The 21,748-nt window shown below is 38.2% G+C and overlaps 1 long non-coding RNA gene across 1 annotated transcript in view; it reads left to right on the top strand.

The window, feature by feature from the left end:
- The window catches only part of LOC142600429 (uncharacterized), a 438,778-nt gene extending 417,315 nt beyond the window's left edge, over nt 1-21,463 (top strand). Inside the window, exon 3 of the long non-coding RNA XR_012833903.1 lies at nt 21,283-21,463. This is a non-coding gene — a long non-coding RNA (uncharacterized LOC142600429). The remainder of the gene's footprint in view (nt 1-21,282) is intronic.
- The last annotated feature ends 285 nt before the right edge of the window (nt 21,464-21,748 follow it).

The following is a 21,748-nucleotide window of genomic DNA, read 5'->3' as shown; positions in this document are numbered from 1 at the left end:
CCTCTCCTTCCTCACATGTCCTCCACACTCCTCCTCTCTATTTAAACAAAATAGATGAATAACAACGAAATCAAACATAGCAGGTGCCACCAATGTGTGCCCCCAGGTGGAACTATGTTACTGAGATAGGAAGCAACCAGGCAGTAGCTGCCCCAGGTCCTCCCTGTGGAATTGGGGCCTTTCCTAGGGCTACAGGTGATAGCTCCATGCTCTGCATCATTTGCTGCTGCACACACGTACAACAGACAGCATTTTAGTGGAAGGCTACACGCTGCTTTCCTTGGGCCGCATCTTCATCTCCAGGCACCTGAACTGCTCACTCCTTCATCACCACGAGTGCCTGAATAGACGCTCTTTTGCTGTGCGCACAAACTCATACCTCGGATAATGCACGACTCTTAAATTAAAAGTAAGTCACATGGAGGCATGGGAACTTCATTTAGCTGCACACAAGTTATGATGATGATTCAGAGGAAAAAAAGCTGTTTTGGTGTTGTATCAGACACACAAAAATATGGTAATTTAAATCTAGCTTGATTATATTTTTGCAGGCTTCAGAACAGCAGTGCTAAACTCTAGACCCCTCAAATAGGTGGGTAAACCATTTTTTTTTTTCAGATATCCTTGATTTCCTACAGTGAGCTAGTGCCCGGCTCTAAAAAGCCTCAACTTCAGTGCAGAGCTATTTTGTTGTATTTTACATGGATAAGTGAATAGATGGAGTTATCCATTCTTTTCATTAATCCAGGACAACCTGAAATATTTATCTTAGGAGTAAGCAAATGTGTTCTCATCTACTCTTACCTTATCAAAAAGAGTCAAGATAGTAATCAGCAGTCATTAACTCATTTTACTGTTAAAAATCTAATCTGTTCAACAAGAATTAAGCCACAAGAATCAATTCGATAATCTATTACCCTTCCTTTCCCTGCCTGGAAGTATTAATATCATTATTACAGAGATTAGAGTTGGGACTGTTCAGCCTGGAGAAGAGAAGGCTCTGGGGACACCTTCCAGCAGCCTTCCAGTACCTGAAGGGGCCTACAGGAAAGCTGGAGAGGGACTGGTTACAAAAGCATGTAGTGATAGGACAAGGGGTAATGGCCTTAAGCTGAAGGAGGGTAGATTTAGATTAGATATTAGGAAGAAATTTTTCACTGTGAGTGGTGAGACACTGGAACAGGTTGCCCAGAGAGGTTGTGGCTGCCCCCTCCCTGGCAGTGTTCAAGGCCAGGTTGGATGGGGCTTTGGGCAACCTGGTCTAGTGGAGGGTGTCCCTGCCCCTGGCAGGGGGGTTGGAACTAGATGGTCTTTGAGGTCCCTTCCAACCCAAACCACTCTATGATTCTATAACTCTATGGATAGTTTCACCATTTGCTGGTGTCAACATTTTACTATAAAGATATTAATTTCTCATGTGTGAAAGAAAGGTCATTATATCTGACTATGTGATAAGACTTAAGGCTGAGGATTCCTGCATATCATGCTCTTGGCATGCTTTGTGATTAGAGATAGGATCATCTATGAAAGGATAATATAAAGAATCATAACTGACAACCAAATAAACCTCAGGCATTTATATACAACCATCAATACTATCTCCATGGCACTGTTGATGCCTGAACACCGCCTTCTGAATTAAAAACAAAACAAAAAACAGAGTGATAGATGTTAATAAACCACATCTTCCGCACACTTAGTTCCTCCAGAAGAAAGTGTCTGAGACTCTTTCAAGAAAACTTTGCTACTAGGCTGTCTTGCTTAAGGCTGAATTCCTGTAACAATACAGAGTAATAGGCCACGCAAGCAACTCTTGGTGACATTTGCAATGTCAGTGTGCTGAAATGTTAGCACTCTAAATACTGTGCTAATATTCTCAGTTGGGAATAGGCAGGAATGTATAAGCAGCTTATGAAGATGTGGAGCTGAGGAGCAGCCACTTTATCTAGCTTGCACTGCTTACATGAAAGCCCAAATTCTGTGACCAATGCAGATGAAGCTGCCATCAGCATCATGATATTCAAAAAAACCAGCAGAAATCACACAGGTGTACAAGCCAGATGGGGAAGAGGACAAAAGGAGGCTGAGCACAGCTCTGAAAACTTAAATTCTCTTTACCTCATTGACCATATAAGCATTTTTCACAGGGTAAGCCAAGTAGATGTTTCCCTCTTCCTATATATACATCACTAAGTAACTAGAAGGAATGCTATAGGTATGGTTAGAGCTGGTTAGAAAGGATTTCCCACCTCCCAAAAGTAATTTTTTTTTTTTTTTAAGAACATTGTTAAAGTAATATTTTATCCTGCACTTTGTAGGAGACATAGCTAGACATTGTAAGTAAATTGTTCTCTACAAGAACGGATTAAACATAAACTGAATTTCCTGTACGTAAACTTTTAACACAAAAGTACTTAAAGCACCCTGATCACCTATTAAATTAGGAGAAGAGAAATGTTCTGCTGCTTAATAAATAAAATTAAAAAGAACTGGTAATCCAAGCAAAGCTTGGAGTAGCATAGTTGTTTATCATGGGAAGTTTCCTGTGCATGCAGCTATTTTCAAGAATTATTAGTCATAGTCAATTGAAAAGAATAGGAATATTCTGCCCTACAAACACTTTTTTCCTACATATATAAATCAGTGCCTTATTCATGATGATAGTGATGGTTGAGTGGCAAAGCTGAAGAGCAGAGCAAGCAGATCAGGGGAAGCTCTTCCCACCACTTTTCCACCACACCATGCCCCTGCCTGTCAGCTTTGGTTAACTACTGGACTGGAATAATTACAGGCCTTTCAGTCTTTAATTATTTACAGAGAGGGTCCCAAAAATCACCCAGAAATATGCCAAATATAATAAATGTTTTGTGATTTTGAGAAACCATTCTCAAAATATCAAATAACTGGAGCATTTTTATCAACAGATAGAAACAGTAGAGAGCTACTTTGACTATCATCCAGACAGGTATATCCTTATAGTAGACTCCATGGCAAAATTAGCAGATATTCATAGGGTTTTCAGCTTTGGAGGTGCACTCTGTCATTTCACTCTACGTCTTCTGCCTAGAAAGCACTTCTGTTAGTTCCTGTCCGATCCAGACAGGCCTTAAGCAAAATACAGGCATCAGAAGCCCCAAACTTTGAGGAAGATTTAAAAGGGATTCAGACCTATAGACTCTGCTTCCTTGCACTAACCTGACCCAAATCCTTCTCTGAAGAATTATGTAGGTTGTGTAATGTTCTACACTGAATCCATATGTGAGTTCTGTATCTGAAATCCAACTTTACACTCTCAAAAGAATTAAGTGACTTTATAAGACAAATCTACAGTGCACCTAGAGACACTAAACTGCTTGTTACTTCCCCATTCCTCCACAGTAAGCCCCCTATTTTTAACTGATAAATTTTCTGCACATTTCCCCAAAAGCATTGGGTATTGCAAGGGGCACTTCTCCGTGTTACGGGACTATGTACTATTTGCCGAAATGGCTGTTCCTGTTTCCTGACTGGATGAATTTATCATTAATATTTCCCAAGGTTCAAGTATACCTGAACAGCAAAACAGGGAAAGAGGGTTGAGTGATGTCAAGAGTTTTGTTTGATAAACTGCTGAACAATCTTTTTTTTTTTTTGGCAATAGCTGTTGATTGACATTTAACCGAAAAAAGGACTAGTTAGGGTGTTTGTTGAGCATACATCTCACTGATTTTTTTCTTATCCAAAAATCAGCTGTTTCCTGAAATTCTAAGAATTGTTCCTGCTTACACAAATAGATCACAAAATTCTTCTGAGCTGTAGTGTTTCTTTAAAGAAATAAAAAGCCTACTTAAACTGTTAACTTTTATGTTTCATCAAGAGTTACAGCAGACATCAAAGTTAAAAGTACTTTACATTATCCCTAGAGTTCTAATGGGACAAATTAGGTTTTATATAATTAAATTTAATACTACAAAATGAAGCTTGTCAATCCAAATTACCATATTGAATTTTTTAATAGTCATTCTCCAAATAAAGAAACATACCACACCATAAAAACAAAAAATAAAATTTTCTTATAGCTATAATGGTGATAATAGCTTATGTTTTAGATCATATCATCAAAGAGGCTAGTAAAATTGGACAGCTCCTCCACTCTCAAAAGACACAGTTTTTATGCTTTTTATTGACTTAAGGCTTAAATACAATAAAATGAAAGAAGTGTACTAAAAATTAATACAAGATAATGAAAACAGGGGCCAACACATTAATAAAGACTAAATCTAAAAGACAGGTAGGACTTTTTAGAAATTACGGTGCTAAGAGTTACATTATTAGGTAAGTAAAATGTTTAAAACTGCTATGTAAATCCTGACAGAGGGGACAGTTGTTCTAAAAAAATTTATAAGTTTTATCTCAGATAAACCCAATTTTTATCAATGAATTAAGGTCCTGGAGTTAACAATGCTCTCATCCTCTGGAAACCCACAAGCTGAAGAGTTCTTGTCCTATGGAAAACCTGTTTCTTCATTACATTTCAGGTCTCAATTCTCCACACCACTGCAGTGCATTCCCACAAAAGCATCTGGTGAAATCTTGCACCTGGTGAGTAATCCAGGCAAAGAGATTTTCTCTAGGCAGAGCACCTCTGGAGATACAGAAAGCCTGGTTTGCAGTGATCAGCATGTCCTGCAACCACAAAACAAATTCCAAACACATTGACAAAAAGCACCCAGGACATCAGAGCTATTTCCCCTGAACTGAGCATGGTATTCATCTCATATGAAGTTTAAAGATTATATGTTTAATCTGAGCAAATTGTCTAGGCCCTTTCTGTAGACAGTGGGAGAAAGAAGCACCTCCATACAGCAATTTATCCTACTCTACATAAATGTCTAATAACATCAGTGTGGAAATAATAGAAACTTTCTGTAGCCTGAACAATTTAGTAGATTAGACACCTAATTTACTAAGTGCATTCATCACAACGTGATGAATCCTACTGTGAAGTGATTGTTGTGACACAAAACCTTATTCAAAGTGCTGGAAGGGCACTGGTAAGCACCACACATTGAACAATGCGAAAGTAACCTGCAGTCACTGTAGAAGGTGCTTTGATTTAATTACATAATGCTACTGGGTTTGGAAAGTGGGTAAGCTAAGAAAAGACTGATTAAATATTTTCTACAACAATGGACTGAAGTCAGTGGCAGAATCCTGCAGTTCAATGTCCCCCTTCAACTGCTCTGACCACTAAGAGCACACATAGCAACTCTATTACTTATCACTTGTCCTCCTACATTTTTTAATCAGAAACTATACAGGTAAACACAATGGAAAAATCATATGTAACATTTGACCCATGGGCAAACAGGTTCCACATCATTTTTTTCAGAATAATTCCCTGTAAAGTGATTTAAAGTAAAACCTTGCAAAGTTCTACTTTCTATTGGAACAAGAGGTGGCTTTTCCACTCAAGAAGCTAAAAAGAACAAGAGGAAATGTACAGTAGCAACCCCAGTCTGCTAATGAAACAATTTGGGTTTCTTCCTTATTAAACTATCTAGTGCTATTATAATATTCTGCTCTGAACAACTTCAAAAAAATCAATTAATTTGTCACTGGAAAGTAATGTGGCTGTCCTGTAACTGTTGCTCTTGTTCCTGATAATAACCACTATTTATTTGTAAGCTTTTATGCTATTTCCAAAAGTGGTTTAATTAATTGCCTGACTCTCTTCAGCAGAAAAACTCTTCTTTCTTCATTTTTTTCCCATTTTAGAGAATGACTTTCAAATAACACTTTATTTCAATTGCAAATGAGTTCCAACTTACTGGACCTTTAAAGAATTCATAAATCTGAGTGTGTATCAGTCAGGTTTAACTTGAATCTACACACTGAGGAGAGCTTTGCTACATGATTTCAGGGTACATCAGGAGTCTTCATTGTACTGATATTTGGCAATGAACTGTATTCCTAGCAGGTGTTTTCTGCAGCCCTATACCTTTTTTTTATTGTTCTAACATAGACTTAGCAGCTCTAAACAACTCCAGTATGCCCCACAGAGAGCTGGCTGACAATTAAACCAGCAGGGACTTAATTACAACAATGCTAACCCATACTTCTTTCTTCATGCGTTAAAAAACCAGATATGGTTAAGCCTACGCAGTCAGTTATGTATCAAACTGATTATGTACATACAAAATGTACTGATTTTGCATTAAAGTCTTCTCTTTGTTCACTGTAGTTCGATAATTTACAAGTTTATGGTTCAAGTAGTCGATTTCCCATAGCTAAAGTTCCTGAAATATTTCATAAATGTCTTACTGTTAAGAGAGAGCTTTGTACTAGGGAAAAAAAAAAAAAAAGAAAAAAAAAAGAATGAGCAATGTTACATGAATGTCCATAAGTGTGTTGGTATGGTGCTGACAGAGAAGGGAAAAAAACCCAACAAAACAACAACCTGAATTAGGTCAGAGACTATTTTTCTCTCTCTCATAGTAGATATATATCTATGATGAATTCAAATCACATCGGAGTAAAAGCAGAGACCTCTCCCAGCTGCCACTAAACCATTGTCCTAAGCTACCTCAGTAGATTCTTCTAGTGTAGAAATCAGTATAGTAGATAATTTCTTGAAGGCAGCATGGGAAAAGTGAGCCTTAAGTTAAAAGAGGTTGCGAGCAGCTTGAAAGAGAGAGTTATTTTATTATTATAGTTTTATTTTACTTCATTGTAATATTCCCATCCAGTCAAGACAATGGGAATATAAATAGCTCTCAAGATGGAGAGCTATTTAAATTTAATTTAAAACTCAGACAAGTTATTGTGGTAAATGCTGTTGGGTATGCTTTTAGCAATATAAGATGATTAAACTTAACTTAACCTATAGTGAAAGCTACAGCACAGGAAATAAAGACTACTTAATATAACTAATAAATTGACTATGAATAATTGAAATGTAATTATGTTCATTTTCATTGTTACTGATATGTTTGGTTGGGAAACAAAGATGTAAAAAATTGCACCTTTGAGCAGCTCTGGCGTATACCAGCAGAATTATATATCACACCCTATGGTAGAAAGAGGACTGTTTTATGTAGAAAACAAACACTGCATGAAGCAGAGGTCTGTCAGGGTTCTGAACTGTTCTCTTACCATGTAATATTGTTCTCCAGGCTTCCCCAGAAAGCAGTAAGCCCCCCCTAAGGCTCTCAATTATTTTACATACATTCTTCACAGAAACATGCTACATAGAAAAGATTCAAGTTAGCAACTTAACCCTTCAGGGATCATCTGAAAAAAGGAAAGCATGCTATATTTTTAAATCAGTAACACATACTGTCAGCCTCTTCTGTAGAGTTTTTGTCTGACAGGCAAGGAGGTATTGCTGGAAAGTCACTCAGCAGGCTTCAATGCCACACCAAAGCACCTGCATACAGCTGTTAATATCCCTGTTTTCTTCCTTAGATGTTGTGTGTTTGTAGATATAAATTAGGAGACTTAATCCACATTGAAAGTTATAGCAAATAACAGAATATATGAAATCAACTGAAATGTGTAACTTTATAAACTGGGGGTTTATTTATGCCAACCAATTTTGCCAGAATATCTTCACCAAAAAATCATCTTATTCTCACATCCCATAGGCCAACCATCAGGACATGTTTTTCAGCAGAATTACTTTCCAGCACGATACAAAACAAGCTGACAAACATCCTACCTACATAGTTGTCAGGTTCACTGACTCTACCAGCTAGGGTGAAGTAAGTGGGGTGGGACTTCTTGCCAAGTTTCTTTTTTTTAATGCTGCCAAATAATTTAGTCATAAAAACTACATCATAGATCACACAGAATTCACATAGCTACATCAAAGATCACACAGAAATCTCTCCTTGTCCAATAGACTACACAGAGTATAGCTGAAAACTTTTCACCTAGAAGTATAAAGAGTTCATGCTGAGGTCCTGAAGTTATCTTCTGGATCATGGATGCATTATGATTTTTTTTTTGTTTTTTAATGGGCTAACTGTAGTTGAGAACCTGTTAATTGCTTTCAATGTTTTAATCTCTCCATCCTATGTTACTTAAAAGAAACTTATTTTTTGTGCATGTCTGTCTTTGTAATTCTTGTCTTTTGTATTGTGTATAAATCTCATTAAGAAGGCTTCTAAGCTCTTCCACAATATCAGCAGGCCAAGTGCTATCTATCATCTATGTACTTTGTGAATGGAGGGGGGAGGGAATGCCACCGTCTCTGGGACGTAGCTGAAATGCAAAGAACTTCTGGTTTGTAAAGCTCAGGTGAGTCTCTGCATGTGGCGTATAGCCACATGTATAGATCTGGGACAAGGTCAGTTTTTATTTCATTTTGGTTTCAGATCATTTGCACTGGGGAAGATGTAATTTACTGTGCTGTAGATCTATAATTTTCCTCTTCATTTCTTTCCCACTCCTGATTCCCTTTCCTGGAAACTTGACAGTTTCTTTCCCAGAGATGACAGTGTAGATCTGTAGCTGTTGCAAATATTTGGCAGTAAGTTATATCAGCCTCACATCTAGTCCAATATGGTATAATCAATAGAATTTCATATATTCTAATACCAATTTTTTAGAGGTGCAAAGTGGGACAGTTTTGGTTAAAATGTTCATTGTTTCAATTTTGATTTTCTTTTAAACCCAAGGATTTGGCTTTTTTTTGTTTGGTTGGGGTTTGGTTGTTTGGGTTTTTGTTTTTAATTCAAAGCGATTTAATGATTTTTTTTTTTTTTTTCTAATGGATCTGATGGTTAATTTTATCATGTTCCACTGAATGGGAAATTGCATGCTATGTACTTCCTTCACAATGGGAGAGACACAGGGAAAAACCATTTTGTTCAGAATTCCTCACTAGGCTATGAAGATAAAACATGTGCAGGTCCTTTGAGATTTTCAGTCAAAATCTACATAACGTCCAGATCTAGAGCAAAATCTGAGAAATCCCATCCGAAATAAAGGAGTACTCTAGATATACACAAGTGATGTTCAAGCAAATATTCTTCTTGACTTCCAATATTATGCAATTTATTTTCTTATGCTTTGCAGTAGGTCAATTTGATGTTTTCTCTTATATTTAAAAAAAAAAAAAAATCAGTAATGGTAAATTCTGAATGAATTTATTCTTTTAAGAATGTTTCTCTAAGCACATTCCTTCTATAGCCTCTCGTAAAATTTTAGTTACATATGTCCCAGGTTTGGTCAGCCATCTAAGAGACACTTTTGTGGGTTTTCTAGCTGTATTAATTTTGGAAGCCAAATGCAATAGTTTAGTGTAATTGGTATAAAAATACTGAAGAAAACAGGAATGGAGGCTATTTCATAGAATTATAGAATCATTTTGGTTAGAAAAGACCTTTAAGATCATAAAGTCCAACTGTTAAATTTATTACCATATTGCATGGTCTATTCTTTATTTGTGCTTCATTTTCTTGTTACCAAATAAAAAGGAAAACATTCCTGTAAATTATTTTTTTAAATAGTCTTACAACTCAGGTATGCATATAAATCACCTTAAAAAATCTGTAGCAGACTCTGTCACTTTTATACCTAAGAAGTCATCTTACTTATGTTTACATTTACTAAAAGAACCATAGGGACTGCTTATGCAATAGGGGACAATGGGCAAGTTGTTATTCATTCTGAAGCTTCTTTATTTCTTTATTTATAACTTGTAAAATATTCCCTCAGGTATGAAAGTCTTCCTAAATGTTTTTTGTGGCAAACTGATGGCTTCTTGTAAATCTTTCCACTTTTCTCTAAGGTTGTAAGTTTAAGGTGGGTGGTATTTACATTTTTATAATATGAGAACAGTTTTTAAACAAAGAAATGGAATACTAGTCCATCTTAACTTAAAACAATGAGACTGACAATATTTCATCTAAGTAAGAACAAGTGTAGTTTTTCATGCTTGTTTTGGAAGAACCTCTTTAATGCTATTCTAATACAACTCTTTGAATGCAACCCTGACACTCAAATTATAGCTAGCAAAAGCAATAATCAACAATAACTGCTTTTTATTATAGCATCATTCAAATGTTTTAAATCGAAAAAGAGAAGTTGAAGAAAACATGTTTCCAGGATTATCACACAATGTGGGTTTTAGACTAAACAGAGCCTGAGTCTTTGCACAATAACATAATGACTTTTTATCTGAAGATAAAATCTTCCCACAAAAGAAAGATAGATGCAGGAAAGCCTCAATAGTTGTTTCCACCCATGTCTTTTTATGATGCTGGATTTATTTCAAGGACAAATTAGGGACTGTAGTCCCTAATATTGAAAACATGCTAAGAGTCAATAAGCCCAAAAGGAGTGAAGGTCATGAGGAACAATATGAAGAAAATTCTTTTGTTTTCTCATGCTTATTTACTAGCACAAGAGGAGTTCAGAAGTGAGAGATTATATTTGTCCTAAGGAGAGTGTTGGAGTCTGGAGGTTCACTGGGAGCTCTGGGTAGCTGCTGCATTAATCATCAAAGCAAAGAGAAGGAAGTAATCTCAGAAATTTTGGCCGTGTTTTGGTGGGTTGTTTGGGGTTTTTTTATTATCTTGCTCTTGTCTGCCAACTTTAAGTATCTGACTCTGAAACGCCCTCAACTCTACTCCACCAATACCCACACTGAAGGATCTCAGGAAAATAAATTTTGCATTACAGACAACAAAAAGAAACAGATTTCTAAACCCTCCCTCCCCAGCCTCTCACCTCAATGCACTGTTCATGTCCCCAACTTTCAAAGGTGCAGTGTCTCCACTTCCTTCACTTGAAGGTCACCAGAAGTACTTCCCATCATCCCATGAGCAAAAAACTTTTCATGCATTACTAAGTCTGCCATGTCCTTCAGTTGTTCACAAATGTGAGATATAGCAGTGATACCAAAAAATTATACTGCTTGGGTCTGCATGTGAGGCATAACTGATTTATTTTCAATTGCATATGTTTGTGCCATAGCTGTCACCTTTTATATCTCTAAAATCTCTCAGCCTAGCAGGCAGCTCTTCACACACTCCTCCAAAGTCTGGCTTCCTGACTACTGCTATCTGACACAAACAGGCTTTGAGTGAAATATGTTGGAGGTGTGTTTCTATAAACTAGGTATGACATATGTTCTTGTCAGAAAGATACCACTAGTATAAGCAGATCATTTATTCTCCTGCATTCACACAGAACTAGCTACTATGTCCTAAATATCATTCTCCCATCACGCAAGGCATTAACTTCAGAGACATACACCTCAAATATTTTTGAACTCTCTACTCACTGCTCCCCCTTTCTTTGCATGGGTGCCCAATCTGCACGGAAGGTATACAGCATGAAACAATAATTTATTGATAAAAAAATAATAATAATAAATTATAATGATGGTCCTGTGATATCAGCAACAATGGAATTAACAAGATAGGTGGGGACCTGGTCAGGTTTCATGCTGGAGACTCCAAAGACTGACACTGGAGCTGACCACCATAAGAATAAGAATGAGCAAAAAGATTCATTTATAAAGTACAGACGCCAGCGAAAAGGTTTAAAGGTTACGGTATTATCAGGAAGGGAGAGATGCAAGGAGATTAAACAACTTTTCTAAAATATATCTTTTTCTCTCAAATTCTCACAGAATAATATTACTTCTAATCTTTCCATAGCAAATTATTAAAATTCAATTTTATAAAAGCTATAACTCAGACTAAGTCAAAAGCTGAACACTTATATGTGATTTTCCATCCTCCTCTTATTCCTGTCTGAACCTCTGTGCTTTGAATAAAATGAAGACAAGATCCTATTCATCTCTCGTTTTGTTTTTGCAAAACCATACCTAGAGTGATAGGGCTCTACAAAGTACAAACCTAGCCTCCTATGTTGAACCGCAGCAATTTCATTTCACTTAAAATGGATGTACTGAAAAAGCTTCAGAGCTCAGTTATTTGCAAGCATCTGGATTGCTATGAGCCTGTACGTCAGACGTTAATTAAGACTCTGTGTGATGGAACAGGTGCTCTGTTACTAAAGGAGCAGGACACTACGTTGCAGCCATTTCACAAAAACAGCAGCACAATAACACTTGAATTCCTCCCAGCAGGCTGGGGTTTTTGGTCAGACGTACTGAAGATAAATAAGGAACTCAGAGTAATCTTTTTGACAAAATCCTCACAGCAGAAGCCAAAGACTAACTTATGTCCTATCATTAATGGACTCAATTTATTTCAAGCATTTTTATAAATCGCTATGAATATTAAATGGTAACAAATATTTACCATTAAACCTGTAGAAATTAGTGTTTGTTTTAAAACCAGGAATGTTAACCACCAACATATTAATGAAGTCTTCTTGACCTGCCTTCTATTGTTACTAGATGACTTTGCATTTCCTCTGGAAACAAAAAAACTAGTTTATGCTTATAACATCTTAAGCCTAACCACCTCTTCATTTATTTTTGTACTAATTCTAGAAATTTTCAATGTCAAAAAAATTATTAGATTAAAAAAATAATTGTTACTGGGAAAGCAAGAGAATCAAAATAAATTGATGATAATGAACATTTTCATTCGTTCCAACCCCAGAAGCAATAAAGAAAGAATTAATATTGGTGGGTTCTGGCTTTCTCACTTTGCTTTACATTAACACATTTCAGCTTCATTAATGGAAGATAAAACTTGAAGATTTGTTTACACATCACCAAACAGTAATGCTGAACTTAATATCAGAAAAGGCAATATGATAGTGAATGACATCCCTTTGCAAATTGGAGCTATCAAGACACTCGAGAGCTGGAGGCACAACCTTCTTATGGAGTAGTAAACTCCTCCAGCTGAAAAGAATACATTTAAGGCAATGTAATGTTAAACAAACCTAATGAAACCCTAAAACATACCTATTAGTCCCACGTGTTCATCAGGAAGGAATCAAAAACATATTTCATTGACCAAAACATTTAAATGTCCATTTGTATTGATCTGCTTATCTGTATATATAGTTACATATAAGAACACACACACATAGATTTTTTTCAATTTGCCATACAGAAAGACATATTTATAATATATATGTGTGTGTATGAGGATGAAATATTTAAAAATATAATGTTTGCTGCAGAATCACAGATTTTAAAGTGTTTGTCAATATATAACTGCTTTGCAAGGAGCACATACGCTAATCCTATCACTGAAAACAATAAATATGTTCTTGTAGCCTAAGTTGCTTAGTATTGTGGTTTAGGGACAGATTGCATTATTTTCTTCCCTTGATGCTGCACTTATCAGGTTCATACAGTAGTCACATAGGCTAAACATTAAAATCCTGGAGATCCCAAATGAGATGGCTAAGTACATTTGTGTGAGTTTGAAGCCCCAGTTTAGTCATTCAGCTTCCACACTTTTCTCAGAGGTTAGGAGTGCTTGGTTGGCTTCCTTTCAAGCCACGTTTCTGTGGAAAAACAGACTTCCTAGGTTTCTAACGCTACTACTACTACTACAAAAAAGGAGTAACTTATACTTTCTAGATCTTAAAACAAGTATCTGACAGTGTATGTCTCATGACTAATGGTTGATTTAACCACATAGTTGTTATAGGAAACCTCTACCCACTGAACTCATAGGTCTCCTTGTTTGCAGTTTTTGCTTAATTCATTGAAGTGAATCACCTTCTAAACTAACATCCGCAGTTTAATTGAAGTTTCCTGCCTGCTGCCTGTATATGACACTGAGAGTCATGTACAGAATCCAGAAAACATCTCCGTTAGACAAAAGAGCAGAGGAAACTTCTGGATGCTTGAGCTGACCAGAGGATTTATAGTTATCTTTTTTGTGTGCTCCTGTCTGAAGTACCTTATATGAATTTACTTAATGTTTTCTCAGAAATTCAGGAAGACAGACAGGATGTGATAAGGAAAGCTTAGCTATGCCATAACTTAATTAAAGGTAGTCATCTGGGAACTATCTGACAATACCTCATTCCTTCTTGTATCATTACATTTTTAATGGTGTTATCACACGCATAAACAAACACACAAACTCCTTCTCAATTTTTGCAAATATCATCCAATGTAGTGGCTTGATTATATTTCCCTTCTGGAAAATGAGAGAAAGGGAGCTAAGGGAAAAACACTGGTTTAGACAACAAAACTGAGAATAAATACTGGACGAAGATATGTAGCTTTCACTCATATTGACATATCAAATGTCAATGTTCTCCATCTGTTCTAAATAGGTTCATTAAAATGCCTTTGTGTGATCTCTTTAGAAAACTAGTATGGCATGAGAGATCATCAGCTGCTCAGATGTTATGGAGAATGATGTTTTCAGCATGTACTATTTTAATATTGTAAACTTAAAAAAAAAAAAAAAAGTGGAAGAAAGTATGCAAGACCATCTAAGCATGAAAAACAACATTATACGTTAAAATATAAAGACATCCAGGAAGGCAGGTGTATCAAGAGAGCAAAGAGTGAAAAACTGAAAACAGCAAAGACAACATATCTCCTTCTGACCATTAGCCTTTTGCCTTCCCTCTCTCCCAGCCTTCAATACTCCATTTGCAGTGAATCAAGGAGAAACTGAGTGTAGTATATCTAGTCAGGAAAATAGAGAAAAGTTACTCAGTACTCAGAGAACAGAATATATGCGAGAGACCTGGATGGCCAGGCCTCCCACTGCTAACCCCAAGAACTGCGTTCCCAGTGAAATATGTCAGAACAACTGAGAAAGCGTACAAAAAAAAAAAAAAAGGCATGAAAATTATTTCATTTGTAACCTTTTGTTTTCAATCCTTTATTTTCATGTAAGCAAAACAATCTATATGTTTTATTGTTCAAGCTGTCTGTTGCCAGAGGATGTGGTGAAATCAGCAAGCTTTTGGATGTCCTGTCCCCTTGGCAGCAGGAGACGAATGTAAAGTGATATTTGCAAACAGGCCATGAGCAGTGCTGCAGGATGAGCTAAGAGTGCACCCTGCTAGGCGAGAAAGAGCAAATGTGGTTCCTTGTGCTTCTAAGGAGTCCTCTCAGGCATGCATAAATATCTAGTTCTTTCCCAAGAGGGGAAGATATCAAAGATCTGTGTAAGAATTGGCATTGGAAGTCAGCTGTGAGCCAGTGCAGAAAACAATCCTGATTGTATCGGGACGCATTGGCAGGCATATCTTTTTGTAAACTTGCATTGCTTTTACGTAGTTATGCATTCTTAATGACTTCTGGAATTCATCTTTTGGGGACTAATTCCTTATTCACAGTTTATTTCGATCCCCCACAGTATCTTCTGATTTGGGATCAGTAAAATAGTAATATTTTAATCCATTCTAGAGAGAGAAACAAGGGAAATAAAACCTCCAAGTCTCTACCACTCCATACATATAGAAAAACTATGTATATTTTATGACTTTCCTTGGCACAAAGCTTTTACACTTCAGTGTATTCATTAGGATTTGAGTGGGCAGGGATCCGATTTTGTTGTGAAGCTTATGTGAATAAAGACAACAGAGAGATCTCTTGGTTGGTCTGGATGATTCCATTTCATTCTGTCTCAGGGAAAAAGTTCCACTCAGGATTTCTTGACAGTGAGGACAAATCCAATTCAGCATTTCATAAAATATCATCAATAGCAAAATGTCAGCCTGTGATGATGTAAGTAGTTGGCTCTGCTTTGACACAATCAGCTTGCACTTCCATTTGGAAAAAGATGAAATGAAATAAGTGAATAAATATCTTAATATCTCCCTACTGCTTTAACATCATCAGTTTCTGTATGGGTCATTCAGTTAATAAAGATAAGAAACAAGGCTAACTGGCAGGATAATTTTCAAGCAGCCTTGTCCTGTAGGCACATCTGGTCTTGCTTTGGTTAAAGTTTTTCTCTTGTCTACACCCACCACTCATCAGAGACACTATTAATTGCAGATACACTCCTGCTTACTTCTTCCTGCTCATAATGAAGTCACGCAAAATACCAAACTTTAGTTTACATATTAATGAAATTTTATTATTTTCAGCATTTGTCTTTGACATGTAATGTTGGACTTGAAGTGCAAAATTGTCACTGGTCAGACATGGGCAGGGTTAATGCTGCCTGCCTTGTCCCTCAGTCCATTTATGTAATGTAGAGAGGTGCTGCCTGGTGATGTCTAGTCATGTCTCGGTTTTCACTCAAGACCAGCTTCCATCGAACCTTTACTTACTCGTATTTGGGAAATAGCTTACAATTATATTTAATAATAATAAAGAATTCTGATTAACATTAGCTCTTGATAGAGACTACACACAATGGATAACAAGCTATAATGGAATAGTAATCTGTCAGAGACTAGCAATACCTCCTCAGATTCAGGGGATCCCATCACACAAGGCTATTGGGTTTATCCATAAATTGAGCACTAACTTAAGGTATTTTTAAAGCCATAGACATTTTCTCCAATAATCAGGTTATGGCCTTATGGAATATTTACATATATTATATAAATAATCCAAAGACATGGAAAGACAGAAAACATAAACTTTTAAAAAGTTATGCTAATAACAATAGGTTATGGAATATATTGTTTATATAGACAACATGGCTGCCAGTCCTAAAAAGTTCATAGTGTAGTATGTACATGGACTTTATTAGAACTCCTCTTTTAGATCACATATCAGTGCATACAAATCCAATAAAACTTTCACAAAATAATCAAAGCAGAACACAAGTAATTATCCTTGTAGGTCATGCATTCAATTGTTTTTATAAGGATTAATTAAAAAGATGGTTTCCAACAATTTAAAAGCAAGACTCACATAAATATCTAAATTATAGAATCACAGAAGGGTTTGGGTTGGAAAGGACCTTAAAGATCATCTAGTTCCAACCCCCCCGCCCTATCCAATTTTCAGTAAAGCTATCAGAAACTCTCAGTGGGAGGTGAACTCCTAAACACATACAACTAAACTTCAACTGGCAGAACGCTACAGTTCACAGGACCAGATTCAAAGCACACACAAGTCAATGAAATCATTCCTGTCGATTTCAGTGAGCTGTCGGCTTGATACAGACGAGGATGTCCATTTAGATACAGGGCTTTTCTTATGAAGAAAAGAGATCTTTCGGTTGACACGAGGCCAGCACCACTGCTGTCTGCCTTCCAGTCAAATCCGGGGGATCCTGCCTGGGGCCACCGAGGCAGCTCCTGATTCTGTTCCGGCCCTTCCCTAGATGGAGAGGAAGGTGCCTCTCCCCTCCCTCTGCCTTGCTTTTCTGCATTTTTATCATAGACCTAGAGAAAAGTATGCTGTCCTTGCTCCCAGGAGGATACTGAGCTGTGAACCTGCATGAGTCTTCTACTGATCAGAGAGAATGGGAAGGCGTGGTAGCTGCCAAAACAAAGCCAGCGTGCAAAATTCACATAGTAATCAAGTATAAAGAGTTTCAATATGTGTATATTTCTGCATACATGCACAAGACTGAGGACTTCTATCAGCTGCCATTATTCAGCTCTTTCTTCCTGTACCTGGCTTAGTAGCTGAGCCCTGGGAGAAAAGTACATTCCCCCATCCCACAGCATGATTCACCTTCATTGCAGAACAGAGTGCTAGCCCTCCCTCCAAAATCAGTTTTGGTACGCACACTGCATCTGTAACTCCCCTCAGCCGGCTCAGGCCTCTGAGCAATGTGGAGTCAGGAGCACCACCGTGTGGCACCTGGAAAATAAAAAATACAAACTGACTGCGACTAGAGCAGTAACTGCAGTGACACAGATAAAGCTGGTGATGGAAAGTTGCTACGAAAAGGCACAATTTATTTTTTGTTTAAAGGTGACTACATCTACTTGCCCTGTTCATTTTTTTTAAAAAATCTAAATATCTAATAATGTAGATAGTAGATAGTATGCTGTGTAGCATGTGTAGGTGTGGGACTAAGGAGAAGAGACATTTTTGTGGGTTTTTTGTTGTTTTATTTTTTAAAAAAAGATTGTGTTATCATCTGGTGGTGAAGGTTTAGTTGCTATAGTTACATTTCGTAAAACATTGCCTGGAATACTGCTATATTTGGCTTCTGAAGCTTCCATGACACAACACTGTTTGTCAGGAGAACATGGTGGGTTGTCATCTGGGGTAACTGTTCATCCCTGTGACATGCTGAATAAGGTACCTGTGCCTGTAGAGGTGCCCAAGGAAAGATGTAACATACAGCATTGTTTTTCCACTCACAAGAACAAGCCCATCCTCTCAAACTAAATTACTTTTAATTTTGATTAAGAGAAAAAAGGAAAAAAAAAAAAAAAAAGACAAATATGAGTCAAAGCTAAACCTTTGTGCCAGAGAGGACAGCACTGGGGTGAGCCATAAGATGCTGTGATGCTACAACACAGCCATTTTCCACAAAATACAGGCAAGGAAGAACTTGAAAGTGCAGGAAATAAATTATGTACATTAAGCATACTTAGCTATATACATCACAGGTGTGCAACAACTTTCCCTTCCATTTCTGCTACTTCCCTATTACCTTCTCCTCCACCCCTCTAATATTTTTAAGAGGATACAGTATGTTTCTTTTCCTAACCTATTTTTACTGTCTTTTCTCTGTATTTCTACCTCTTCTTGGGGCAGAAAGAGTACTTTTATGCTCTACAGGTATTTGTTACTAAGTGGCACAATTTAGGCAACATCTGGAGGCTGCAGAAGGAGAGCGTGTAGCTACTGGTCCTTTGGATAACAAGTTTCTCCCATTTTGCATCCTCAAAAATGAACAGGATGGCTGGGCAGTACTGAACTCCTGCAAGCCCCCATTGAATTCATGTTCAATTTAAAAACAATCACCTTTGTGCTCAGTCCCATTCTCCCTTTCAGCATCTCAGAAACATCTGAAACCTGCTTTATTGCTGTTTTCCAAATCTTAGAGCACTGCCTTTCCTGATGCTTGTATAACATGATGATGGTTAAGCTTCTGCTGTGCTGAGGGTCTTCCCTATCATCTTGACTAATATCACCACTTGCATTTTCCATCTGGCTATATCTGACTGTTGTGGCTTACACCTCAAGTGTAAATTCAGAGTGAGGACCATTTTTTTGTTCTGCATTTGGACATCTCCAGCCAACAGTAAGATGCTGCAGTGATACAAATATTTCAGTGGGTGAGGTCCATCAGATCCAGCTTGTTTGGACAAGGAGAGTTACAGTTAAACCATTATTTGTTTTAAATACATGTAGGCAGAAATACAATGCAAGCAATTAGTTCCAAAGACATAGAGATAAAATAAATCTTGTATCTGTAAAAGGATGTTTTATAATAGTGATAAAAAAAATTCAGTCTCCCTAAGTTTTCTAAACTTAAGGAAAACAATTCAAACAACATAACTAAACCCAATGTTTTAACCAACTGTAAAAATCCCATACTTTCACAAACCAAGCTTCGTAATATAGGACTGTGCTACTCAAGTGCTGAATTCTACCCTTCAAAACTACAAATAAATTTTACTGCAAACTTGCCCAGGCCCCAGCCATATGATGTATTCCTGTGGGACCTTGTATTCCCTACCTTTCTCTCAAGTTCCTGAGATGTTAAGGTGAGCTTGGTTGAGGAAAGCAGACCTCAATGCTGGGAAACAGCTAACAGCTATGATCTGTGATTGCTGGTCCCAGCATTAAAAGACCAATGCACTTTCCTGCCCTGTGGGCAGCCAGACCGCCCCCCCCCAGGCAGGCAGGCAGGCTGACCTCCTTCTGCGAGAGACTAGCTGTGCATGTCCAAGCAGGAGCCCATCTGACAGCAAGAAAAACAAATACTGTTTTCTAGTGAGGCTATAACTGATTTCTTAGTTTGGAACAACAACAAAAATGCCTCAGGTACCCTTTACACAATAAATATTACAGAATTAGTGCTAAAAATTCTGATGACTGCAAAAGAAAAGAAGAAAGCCTACAATTAAAACTGCAAGGAAAGAGTTCCAGTGGAAATAAAATACATACTCCTGCAGTTCAGAATTGGTGTGTAGGCGTGCTTATGTGCACTTTTTACTACACTGTAGAAACTACATGTAAAAACTTGGCTGGTTTTCAAAATGCCATATACTGTGACATAGATTTTGATAAAATGTAAGTAGCCCTATCTAGTTTTCCACTTTCACAATGTGCAAAAAAAAAAGAAGCACTGTGTACAAAGTATTAGGGTCTGGTCTGATTTACAGCAGCATAAGTCAAAAAGACTCCAGACTGAGTCAGAAACTCAAAACAGGAATCGTAGATTGTCTCCAGCAAAAAACATCTTCATGGTTACAGTTATTAGTTAAACATCAAAGAGCGATTACTTGAATTGTGGTGGACCTTAGACATCAGTTTAGATCTTCGTCATTTTCTAACAGGCACTCATAAAAATACACACTCAGAAACAGTCACCGGTCCAAAAAGGAAAAGGGAGAGCAGAGGTGAGGTGGGTGGCTGAAGGTGCACCAGCACTGCCAGACACTGCCGAGCTGGGAGTCAACCCCAGGACAGCCTAGGTCCTGGCTAATATGCCTGCTGCTGCAGTCTGTCACCCCCCAGCTTTGTGCCACCACAACTTTTTACTTATAGCTGGAAATCACAGTACAACAGCATTTCTCAAGAGATTTCTAGCTTCTCTGCTGGTATTTCCAGCTGGAAATAGTCCTTTGTGGATTTTTTTTCTTGTCTTTTAAGTATTATTCTGATATTTTTTCTTTCAAGACCAGCCTACGTCTAGAAGTACAGTAGTTGGCAGCAATAACAAATAACCAGAAGAATGTCAGCTAACAGAACATTTCTCAACCTTCAGAAATGTTGGTTCAGGTGTTCAATGCAAGGCACAGTGGTAAAACCTTGTAGTGGGTTGACCCTGGCTGGAGGCCAGGTGCCCACCAAAGCTGCTCTATCGCTCCCCTCCTCAGCTGGAAAGGGGAGAGGAAATAGAATGAAAGGCTCATGGTTTGAGGTAAGGACAGGGAGACATCACTCACCAATCACCATCTCAGGCAAAACAGATTCAACTCAGAAAAAATAATTTATTATTGTATTGGGTTTGCGTGGCAAGGTTTTGGTAGCGGGGGGGGGGGGGGGGGGGGGGGCGCTACAGGGGTGGCTTCTGTGAGAAGCTGCTAGAAGCTTCCCCTGTGTCTGACAGAGCCAATGCCAGCCGGCTCCAAGACAGACCCGCCCCTGGCCAAGGCCGAGCCCATCAGCACCTCTCTGATAACATACTTAAGAAGGAAAAAAAAACAGACAGAGCTTTTGCAGCCAGAGAGAGGAGTGAGAAGATGTAAGAAACTCTGCAGACACCAAGGTCAGTGCAGAAGGAGGGGGAGGAGATGCTCCAGGCGCCGGAGCAGAGATCCCCTTGCAGCCCGTGGTGAAGACCATGGTGAAGCAGGCTGTCCCCCTGCAGCCCATGGAGGAAGGATGAGGGGGTGTAGAGATTCCACCTGCAGCCCATGGAGGACCCCACACCAGAGCAGGTGGAGACACCTGAAGGAGGCTGTGGCCCGTGGGAAGCCCGCGCTGGAGCAAGCTCCTGGCAGGACCTGTGGCCCCATGGAGAGAGAAGCCCACGCCAGAGCAGTTTGCTGGCAGTGGGCGACCCACGCTGGAGCAGCCTGGTCCTGAATGTCTGCACCCTGTGGGAGGGACCCACGCTGGAGCAGTTTATGAAGAACTGTAGCCCGTGGGAGAGACTCACGCTGGAGAAGTTTGTGAAGGACTGTCTCCCCTGAGAGGGACCCCACGCTGGAGCAAGGGAAGGATGAGAGGAGTCCTCCCCCTGAGGATGAAGAA

This window comes from Balearica regulorum, chromosome 2 (genome assembly GCF_011004875.1).
Source record: "Balearica regulorum gibbericeps isolate bBalReg1 chromosome 2, bBalReg1.pri, whole genome shotgun sequence".
NCBI lineage: Eukaryota > Metazoa > Chordata > Aves > Gruiformes > Gruidae > Balearica > Balearica regulorum.
Note: the sequence above shows the minus strand (reverse complement) of the source record. Positions and strands in the feature narration are given on the sequence as shown.